This window comes from Pelodiscus sinensis, chromosome 2, assembly GCF_052426305.1.
Source record: "Pelodiscus sinensis isolate ZL-2025 chromosome 2, ASM5242630v1, whole genome shotgun sequence".
Taxonomy (NCBI): Eukaryota; Metazoa; Chordata; order Testudines; family Trionychidae; genus Pelodiscus; species Pelodiscus sinensis.
This window is the reverse complement of record NC_143053.1, coordinates 254330727-254340826: the sequence shown is the minus strand read 5'-3', so window position 1 is coordinate 254340826 and position 10100 is coordinate 254330727.

Here is a 10100-nt window from a genome sequence, read left to right as displayed (position 1 = left end):
AGCCCCCCAGTCACACCCAGCCCCCCAGCCACACTCAGTGCCCCTGAGCCCCCCAGTCACACCCAGCCCCCCCGTCACACTCAGTGCCCTGAGCCCCCCCAGTCACACCCAGCCTCCCCGTCACACTCAGTGCCCTGAGCCCCCCAGTCACACCCAACCCCCCAGTCACACTCAGTGCCCTGAGCCCCCCAGTCACACCCAGCCCCCCAGTCACACTCAGTGCCCCTGAGGCCCCCAGTCACACCCAGCTCCCGCAGTCACACTCTGTGCCCCTGAGGCCCCCCATGTCACACCCAGCCCCCCAGTCACACTCAGTGCCCTGAGCCCCCCAGTCACACCCAGCCCCCCAGTCACACTCAGTGCCCCTGAGCCCCCCAGTCACACCCAGCCCCCCGTCACACTCAGTGCCCCTGAGCCCCCCAGTCACACCCAGCCCCCAGTCACACTCAGTGCCTCTGAGCCCCCCAGTCACACCCAGCCCCCCGTCACACTCAGTGCCCCTGAGCCCCCAGTCACACCCAGCCCCCCCGTCACACTCAGTGCCCTGAGCCCCCCAGTCACACCCAACTCCCCCAGTCACACTCAGTGCCCTGAGCCCCCCAGTCACACCCAGCCCCCCAGCCACACTCAGTGCCCTGAGCCCCCCAGTCACACCCAGCCCCCCAGTCACACCCAGCCCCCTAGTCACACTCAGTGCCCCTGAGCCCCCCAGTCACACCCAGCCCCCCATCACACTCAGTGCCCCTGAGCCCCCCAGTCACACCCAGCCCCCCAGTCACACCCAGCCCCCTAGTCACACTCAGTGCCCCTGAGCCCCCCATGTCACACCCAGCCCCCCAGTCACACTCAGTGCCCCTGAGCCCCCCAGTCACACCCAGCCCTCCTGAGCCCACCATGTCACACCCAGCCCCCCGTCACACTGTGCCCCCCAGTCACACTCAGTGCCCGAGCCCCCCAGTCACACTCAGTGCCCCTGAGCCCCCCAGTCACACCCAGCCCCCCGTCACACTCAGTGCCCTGAGCCCCCAGTCACACCCAGCCCCCCAGCCACACTCAGTGCCCTGAGCCCCCCAGTCACACCCAGCCCCCCAGTCACACTCAGTGTCCCTGAGCCCCCCAGTCACACCCAACCCCCCCAGTCACACTCAGTGCCCTGAGCCCCCCAGTCACACCCAGCCCCCCAGTCACACTCAGTGCCCCTGAGCCCCCCAGTCACACTCAGTGCCCCTGAGCCCCCCAGTCACACCCAGCCCCCCCGTCACACTGTGCCCCTGAGCCCCCCAGTCACACCCAGCCCCCCGTCACACTCAGTGCCCCTGAGCCCCCCAGTCACACCCAGCCCCCCAGTCACACTCAGTGCCCCTGAGCCCCCCAGTCACACCCAGCCCCCAGTCACACTCAGTGCCTCTGAGCCCCCCAGTCACACCCAGCCCCCCGTCACACTCAGTGCCCCTGAGCCCCCAGTCACACCCAGCCCCCCCGTCACACTCAGTGCCCTGAGCCCCCCAGTCACACCCAACTCCCCCAGTCACACTCAGTGCCCTGAGCCCCCCAGTCACACCCAGCCCCCCAGCCACACTCAGTGCCCTGAGCCCCCCAGTCACACCCAGCCCCCCAGTCACACCCAGCCCCCTAGTCACACTCAGTGCCCCTGAGCCCCCCAGTCACACCCAGCCCCCCATCACACTCAGTGCCCCTGAGCCCCCAAGTCACACCCAGACCCCCAGTCACACTCAGTGCCCCTGAGCCCCCCAGTCACACCCAGCCCCCCAGTCACACCCAGCCCCCTAGTCACACTCAGTGCCCCTGAGCCCCCCATGTCACACCCAGCCCCCCAGTCACACTCAGTGCCCCTGAGCCCCCCAGTCACACCCAGCCCCCCTGAGCCCACCATGTCACACCCAGCCCCCCAGTCACACTCAGTGCCCCTGAGCCTCCCAGTCACACCCAGCCCCCCGTCACACTCAGTGCCCTGAGCCCCCAGTCACACCCAGCCCCCCAGCCACACTCAGTGCCCTGAGCCCCCCAGTCACACCCAGCCCCCCAGTCACACTCAGTGTCCCTGAGCCCCCCAGTCACACCCAACCCCCCCAGTCACACTCAGTGCCCTGAGCCCCCCAGTCACACTCAGTGCCCCTGAGCCCCCCAGTCACACCCAACCCCCCCAGTCACACTCAGTGCCCTGAGCCCCCCAGTCACACCCAGCCCCCCAGTCACACTCAGTGCCCCTGAGGCCCCCAGTCACACCCAGCTCCCGCAGTCACACTCTGTGCCCCTGAGGCCCCCCATGTCACACCCAGCCCCCCAGTCACACTCAGTGCCCTGAGCCCCCCAGTCACACCCAGCCCCCCAGTCACACTCAGTGCCCCTGAGCCCCCCAGTCACACCCAGCCCCCCGTCACACTCAGTGCCCCTGAGCCCCCCAGTCACACCCAGCCCCCCGTCACACTCAGTGCCCTGAGCCCCCCAGTCACACCCAGCCCCCCCGTCACACTCAGTGTCCCTGAGCCCCCCAGTCACACCCAGCCCCCCAGCCACACTCAGTGCCCCTGAGCCCCCCAGTCACACCCAGCCCCCCAGTCACACCCAGCCCCCCAGTCACACTCAGTGCCCCTGAGTCCCCCAGTCACACCCAGCCCCCCGTCACACTCAGTGCCCCTGAGCCCCCCAGTCACACCCAGCCCCCCAGTCACACTCAGTGCCCCTGAGCCCCCCTAGTCACACCCAGCCCCTCAGTCACACCCAGCCCCCCAGTCACACTCAGTGCCCCTGAGCCCCCCTAGTCACACCCAGCCCCCCAGTCACACCCAGCCCCCCAGTCACACTGTGCCCGAGCCCCCCAGTCACACCCAGCCCCCGTCACACTCAGTGCCCCTGAGCCCCCCAGTCACACCCAGCCCCCCCAGTCACACTGTGCTCCTGAGCCCCCCAGTCACACCCAGCCCCCCCTGAGCCCCCGATGTCACACCCAGCCCCCCAGTCACACTGCTCCTGAGCCCCCCAGTCACACCCAGCCCCCCTGAGTCCCCCATGTCACACCCAGCCCCCCAGTCACACTGTGCCCCCCAGTCACACTCAGTGCCCGAGCCCCCCAGTCACACTCAGTGTCCCTGAGCCCCCCAGTCACACTGTGCCCCCCCAGTCACACTCAGTGCCCGAGCCCCCCAGTCACACTCAGTGTCCCTGAGCCCCCCAGTCACACCCAGCCCCCCCGTCACACTCAGTGCCCCTGAGCCCCCAGTCACACCCAGCCCCCCCAGTCACACTCAGTGCCCCTGAGCCCCCCAGTCACACCCAGCCCCCCGTCACACTCAGTGCCCTGAGCCCCCCAGTCACACCCAGCCCCCCAGCCACACTCAGTGCCCTGAGCCCCCCAGTCACACCCAGCCCCCCAGTCACACTCAGTGCCCCTGAGCCCTCCATGTCACACCCAGCCCCCCAGCCACACTCAGTGCCCCTGAGCCCCCCATGTCACACCCAGCCCCGCCAGTCACACTCAGTGCCCCTGAGCCCCCCATGTCACACCCAGCCCCCAGTCACACTGTGCCCTGAGCCCCCCATGTCACACCCAGGCCCCTAGTCACACTCAGTGCCCGAGCCCCCCCATGTCATACCCAGCCCCCCAGTCACACTCAGTGCCCCTGAGCCCCCCCATGTCACACCCAGCCCCCCAGTCACACCCAGCTCCCTCGAGTAACACCCACCCCACCCCAGATGCCTGGTGCTTTTCCGAGGCGTCCCCCCACACCTCAGTCACATGCAGCCCAGCAGCCAGCTCTTCTCAGTCACACCCTGCTGCCCTCTTCCATCTCCCCAGGGCTCTGTGTCACACACCACCTGCCCTCCTCTCCTCAAAGCTCCCCTCAGTTGCACTGTGCCTGCCCCTCTGCAGCTTCTCTCAGTCACACCCAGGCCCCTTCCCTCTGCTCTCCCTAAAGCTCCCTCTTTGAAAATATGCTTGTTAGGCTCAGAGCTGTTCAGTCATTGATAGGGATGTGAGCTTGTAGTTGAGTACACAGTTACACGCAGGCCTCACCCCCACTGCCTCTGATATAGAGGCGGCAGGGGATTTGTCTATTATGTTTTTATACAGAAGACTTGAAAACATCAAAGTTGTCCAGCAGTGTTGGCTGATTTACTTGGATACCATTGACAAGGTTTTCTGTTTCTTCTGCAAGCTCTTTGACTTGAATTCAAAATCATCCTTAGTAGTCGAGGGGTCTGTCAGGACTGTTTCCTCACTCTGGGCACTCCAAGTACACGTGGGGAGGGTCCTCAAGAGAACTTAAAAACCTTTTGTGACTGGGCAGAGTTGCACCACAGTGCTGCATGGGGAGCATGGAAGTGAAACAGCCATTTGTGCCGCCTGCTCCTGGGCTGTGGCTCAGCTGAGCGGTGCGGATGCTGACTGACAACAAGCACCACAGCTGGGGAGACGTCCGGGGCATGATGCACGGAAGGGGGGGGCGGAGTCCCAGCGAGCGTGTGTCATGGATGTCGGGCAGTGGGGCGTCGGCATGGGCAGGTGCCATATTCAAGGGGGCCATGGAGGATAGAGAAGGACACGCCTGCTCGAACTAAAGGCGGCGGGGTGATGGGGGGGAGGAAGTAGGGCAGGGCTTCCTTGAAGGTGGCCTGTGGGCTGGTGAGTTACAGCTGGAAGCCCTACCAGTCGAACGGGACCATAGCGGAACCTGTCCTTAGGGCCTTGGGCGAGGGCATCCTACCTCCCCACCGTTTATTTTGTGGACAGCCCCGAGTGAGGCTGGGCCATGTAAACTGTGTGTTGCGGTGACGGAATAGGATTGCCAAATTAGTGGTGGAGGCCACTGAGAACTCGTACGGGCGGACAGCGAATAGCTGACACAGCCACCCAGATGGAGAGGAGGGATAGTCCCCCTCCTTCACACCTTGCCTCTACAGGCACTGGTTACAAAAAACTCCCCACCCACTCCAGAATCACAATACACAGATTTTGGGGGGTTGTTGCCACTATCAAGTAATTTTTATTCTTGTGTAGGGTAAAAATTTGAGGCAGGCTATGATATTCTGTTAAGAACCCCTATTCTAAATTTGGAGTCTGGAATTGGCACACTAACACAGAAGCAGACTGTGAGGGACTCCAAGAAGATCTCACCAAACTCAGTGATTGGGCAACAAAATGGCAAATGAAATTTAACGTGGATAAGTGTAAAGTAATGCACATTGGGAAAAATAACCCCAACTATACGTACGTAGTATGATGGGGGCTAATTTGACTATGACAAATCAGGAAAGATCTTGGAGTTATTGTGGACAGTTCTCTGAAAACTTCCACACAGTGTGCAGCGGCGGTCAAAAAGGCAAATAGGATGCTAGGAATTATTAGGAAAGGGCTAGAAAATAAGACCCAGAATATCTTACTGCCCCTGTATAAAACTATGGTACACCCAAATCTTGAATACTGTGTACAGATGTGGTCTCCTCACCTCAAAAAAGATATTTTGGCCTTGGAAAGGGTTCAGAAAAGGGCAACTAAAATGATTAGGGGTTTGGAACCGGTCCCATATGAGGAGAGGTTAAAGCGACTGGGACTTTGCAGTTTAGAAAAGAGGAGACTGAGGGGGGATATGATAGAGGTCTATAAAATCATGAGTGGTGTGGAGAGGGCCGATAAAGAAAAGTTATTTATTAGTTCCCTAAATAGAAGAACTAGAGGACACCAAATGAAATTAATGGGTAGCAGGTTTAAAACTAATAAAAGAAAGTTCTTCTTCACACAGCGTGTAGTCAACCTGTAGAACTCCTTGCCAGAGGAGGCTGTGAAGGCTAGGACTATAATAGAGTTTAAAGAGAAGCTAGATAATTTCATGGAGGTTAGGTCCATAAAAGACTATTAGCCAGGGATAAAATGGTGTCCTTGACCTCTGTTTGTCAGAGGCTGGAGAGAGATGGCAGGAGACAAATCGCTTGATCGTTGTCTTCGGTCCACTCTCTCTGGGGCACCTGGTGCTGGCGACTGTTGGCAGACAGGATACTGGGCTAGAAGGACCTTTGGTCTGACCCAGTATGGCCGTTCTTATGATGGTTAACCCCTCCCCCCACCTAGCCCGTTGAAGAAAGGTAGTCATAGTGCTAATGACCCAGGATGGGAGACAGGACATGACACATTCAATGGTGCTAAGAACAAATGTAGAATAGTGATAGAAATGTAGCCGTGTTAGTCTGGTGTAGCTGAAACAGAATACAGGACTATGTAGCACTTTAAAGACTAACAAGATGGTTTATTAGATGATGAGCTTTCGTGGAAGTGGGTCTGGCCCACAAAAGCTCATCATCTAATTAAACCATCTTGTTAGTCCTTAAAGTGCTACAAGAACAAATGTGTAACTGTCAAGTACTCCTAATGTCTCTGCTTTAATCCCCAGATGGACCACATCCGTTCAGACACCTTCTTGAAGCTAACAGACACATCCCCACTTGGCACATAGTTGATATTTGATGTTTGCTTTGTTTAAATACTTGTTTTACTAGCTATAAGGTATTATGTATGTTTATATTATTGTTCTTATTTTGGGGCAAGGAATAGCTCAGTGGTTTGAACATTGGCCTCTTAAACCCAGGGTTGTGAGCTCAATCCTTGAGGGGGACATTTAGGGATCTGGGGCAAATCTGTCAGGGATGGTACTTGGTCCTGCTGTGAGGGCAGGGAACTAGAGTCAATGACTTTTCAAGGTCCCTTCCAGTTCTATGAGAGAGGTATATCTCCATATATTATATTATCTATCCAGGGGGGTTCAGGATCTCCTCCACCCAATCACTTCATCTGCCCATTGAACATCCTATATAATTAATTGTAACCTATTGGTTGGCAGTGTTCACTGAGCTTAACAGGCATATGATGTGACACTCCGCCAGCACTGTGTGTTTAATAAACTTTCCTGCTTGCTTCATACACTGGTGTCCAGATTCTGTTCCTACACCTAAAAAACAGGTGAACACTTGAACCCACCCCCAGGGGAACACCAAGCTCTTTTGCATCAAAAGAGCTTGAAAAAAGAAAAGGGAAAAGCAAGCTGCAGTCTCTGGTAGCTGATCTCTCAGTCTGAGGCATGCAGACACACAGGCAGACCTTCAGTACCTTTCAGGACACAGAAGCAAATCCTTGCATGGTGACAAGTATTGGAGGGATAGCTGTGTTAGTCTGAATCTGCACAAACAACAAGAAGTCCTGTGGCACCTTTTAGACTAAGAGAGTTATTGGAGCATAAGCTTTTGTCGGCAAAGACTCACTTCATCAGATGCATGTATCTGACGAAGTGGGTCTTTGCCCATGAAAGCTTACGCTCCAATAAATCTGTTAGTCTAGAAGGTGCCACAGGACTTCTAGTTGTTTATGAGAAATCAAATCATCACCTTAAAGTGATTTTTATTACAAAACAAAAGATAAACTTGAGAAAGCATACTTGGTTGCTAGATGTTACAGAGCAACTAAAGGAAACATTAAAACACAGAGAAAAATCTCTGGGAACAATTCTAGATGGTAAATGGGGAGGGGAGGCATAGATCCACACACAGCAGTTCAAACCAAACCCCAAAATAAAGAAAAATTACCCTGAATGTGACTAGATTCACTTTTTTCCCCTTACTTCCAATCTTCTCTTTGTTCAGTCCACTTCCATGCCCCGAATTCCTTGGAGGCATGGTAGTCCTGCCTGGGTTTAAATCATTCTGTATGTCTGAACTCTTGGTTTAACTCTGCCTGCTTTCTTTGTGTGGGAAAGATCTTATACAATTCAAAGTTCAGCCTTCTATCTCGATGGGTTCTTTTGGCCCCCTCACTTGCTCGCTACCTGAGTTTAACTCTTTAGTCTTTGGGTGCTGGTCAGCACTCCTCCTCTATCCATTACAGGGTCGAATGATTGGAAGAACTTGTCTGAGCTTCTCCTGAAGCATGAAAAGTCACCTAGTCATTTCAATTCCTACCATATGTGGTTCAAAACAGAGCGAAGGCTTAAACAGGATAATTCACCAACATGAATCTTCAGTGTGTGAGTAACCAAGAGACAGAACACCAAAACGTTATAAAGAGGCTCAAGATAATAATACTTTATCGTTCTTAAAATACTGACTTTTCAAGGTGTATCTGGCAGGCTTTTCACGAACAATGAGAACTTCCTAGGTCTGGTGGAGTTACTAGGAAAGTATGATGAAGTAATGAAGGAATATATTTTCTAGGGAGGTGATGGATCACTACTTTGAAAAAACAATCCAGAATGAGATAATTGAATTATTGGTGAAGGAAGTCCTGCAAGATATTCTTAAAAGGTTAAGAAGTGCTAAGTTCAACTCAGTTATATTGGATTGTACTCCAGATGAGAGCCCTTATGGTAAGATGTCTTTCACTGTTCGGTTCATTGATACTTCAGCTGGAAAAGTGATAATTCAGGAGCACTTTATGGTTTTAAAACAGTGGATGAGTCCACAGAGGAAGGACTGATACAATAATTACTACTCTGAAGGAATGCAACATAAATATATTCAAGACTTCCGGGGCTAAGGTTATGACAACAGTGCAAACATGAAGGAGAAGAACAAAGGTGTACAGGCAAGAATTCTTAATCAAAACCTAGAGCATTTTTTGTTCAATGTGGATGCCACTCGCTCAATCTTGTGGGGGATGCCACATCATCTTCAGCAGAGACCTTCTCCCTCTTTGGCATTCTGCAAAGGATCTACTTTCTGTGCTCTACCTCTGATCATCATTGGAAGATTCTCACATATTAGGTCAATGTCACTATGAAGTCAACATGTGAAACATGCTGGGAGTGCAGAACTGACTGGGTTAAAGCTGTTCTATACCAAACAGCTGAAGTCTATGATGCCCTCGTTACTTTGGCTGAATTAGAGCAAGCAGATACTGTTGCTCATCACCAAGCACTCTCCCTGACATGTGAAACTAAGTGAATTCAAGTTTCTTGTCTCCATTGTGGTGTGGTATGATATCCTTTTTCAAGTCAATGTGGTGAGCAAAAGCATGCAAAATAAGACAAGCTTCAATGTTGCAGCCACAAAATTGATAAATGCTTGACGTGACATATTATAAACTACAGGGAGGTTGGGTATGAAGGAGCTCTGACCACTGCTAAGGAAATAGCTGAAAACCTTGATGTTGATATAGAGTTTAAACTACTTCCACGTGTTCATCGTTAAAGCATAAATTCAGCTATGAATGTGAAGATGAAACAGTTAACAATCCAGGGATCAAGTTTAAAACTGAATTTTTCAACCAGCTTTCAGACACTGACAGCACGTCTGGAAGAACGGCTTAAGCAAATGAATCAACATGTGAAACTTTGGGGATTTTTATATAACAAAGTAACTCCATAATAAAATTTTGATCAAACGCTGTAACAATCTTCATTGTGCACTGACATACGGAGAGAGCTCTGACATTAATGGCAGTGATCTTTGGCTTGCTCCAAAGTCTGCTTCCAATGGACTGTAGTGCTCCTGAAGAAATTCTACAATTTATTTACAATTATCTTCATCACAACTTCCCAAACACCTAGGCTACGTCTACACTGGCGCGTTCTCACGCAAAAACTCTTGCAGAGAAAAACTGTGCTGAACTGATAAAGCATCCTCTAACACAGTGTTTCTCAACTTTTTTTTTAATAAAGTACCCCTTTTAAAAAAAATGTTAAGTACCCCCAGTACCTACAATTTTCAGACACAGAATTTTTTTTCTACCATTACAACATATTTGTTTAAACAACTTAATTGTAGCTGGGTGGGCAATGAAATTTTTTGGGCGTAAAAAATACAAAAATAGTAAAGTGCTGTAAAACTTAAAAATTCAGTTTTCTCCAAATTTCAGTTGTGTTGACATACCCTCCAGATTTGTCTCGAGTACCCCTAAGGGTACTCATACCACTTGTTGAGAAACACTGCTCTAACACATCAGGCCTAGATTACACAACCACCAAGCTAAAAGATGGTTTGAGTGGTGGTGTTGGGATTTTAACTTCAAAGATGTCCCCTCTCCTTGGCCTATTACTGCTCACATATATATTTTTGGTTCATTGGTTTTTTCCATTAAAGAGGGATCAGCTTATTTT